At 38.9% G+C, this 1,087-nt stretch overlaps 1 protein-coding gene across 1 annotated transcript in view; it reads left to right on the top strand.

Moving 5' to 3' along the window:
• Positions 1 to 1,087, top strand: part of LOC105625814 (agrin) — a 16,353-nt gene that overhangs the window by 14,727 nt on the left and 539 nt on the right. The gene's annotated exons all lie outside the window — the stretch shown is intronic.

A 1,087-nucleotide genomic window follows, 5' to 3' on the forward strand; every position in this document is an offset into this window, starting at 1 on the left:
CAACACACAGGCGATTGGTATCGAACGCAATTGATGCGTTTGAGCCGAGCATTGAAAGACAAACGGCCGCAATACAACGAGAGATACGATAAAGTGATTTTGCAGCATGACAATGCTGACCCCATGTTGCGAAAAATGGTCAAGACATATTTGGAAATGTTGAAATGGGAAGTCCCCACTCGCCGTATTCTCCAGACGTTGCTCTCTCTGACTATCACTTGTTTCGATCAATGGCACACGGCCTGGCTGACCAGCACTTCCGGTCTTATGAAGAAGTAAAAAATTGGATCGATTCGTGGATAGTCTCAAAAGATGACCAGTTTTTTCGACGCGGGATTCGAACGATACCCGAAAGATGGGAGAAAGTAGTGGCCAGCGATGGACAATACTTTGAATCATAAATGTATAACCAGTTTTTTACAATAAAGCCTCGAATTTCGGAAAAAAAACTGCGGAAGCAAAGTTGTACATCTAATAGTTTAATTCTTAGCGTAAAAATATCATAAGTTGTGTTACCAGTTACATTGTTATTTCAATGCCTATTAGTAGCTGCAAGACTACGAATGTATGTAAAATGACTGTATTCATTGTGAGCAATAAACTGTATTATCTATCTATCTGCTTTCTTATACTGTGGCTATGTATGGCTGCTGTGCCCAATGTGGCGCCGGCGATGATTAACTAACGGCGAAAGATCATTGGCAGGAAATCATTAAGTTTGCAAATAAATGTTATTCATTGATTCTGACTCATATACTATAAGGCGGTTTAATCAAACTCAAATGATTATTTAGAACGTACAGATTACAAAGTAGAGAAGTGATTGCGTGCATATAACGGCTCGGATATCGCATTACTAGGTTAGAATACGAGAAATTAAGAAAATCTACAATATAAGCATTTATATGACGATGCGAATTAGCTAATGACATGAGCAGTAACCGATGTTGATCTCGCAATGAACATAAAGAAATGATTAATCTTAATGAGCACTAACTTAAATGTATCACTGAGGCTTACAAAAAGATCCGGACACAGAACAGCCATGACATCAGAGAGAGAGAGAGAGAGAGAGAGAGAGAAGAAG

This window comes from Atta cephalotes, assembly GCF_000143395.1.
Source record: "Atta cephalotes unplaced genomic scaffold scaffold00003, whole genome shotgun sequence".
NCBI classification, from domain to species: domain Eukaryota; kingdom Metazoa; phylum Arthropoda; class Insecta; order Hymenoptera; family Formicidae; genus Atta; species Atta cephalotes.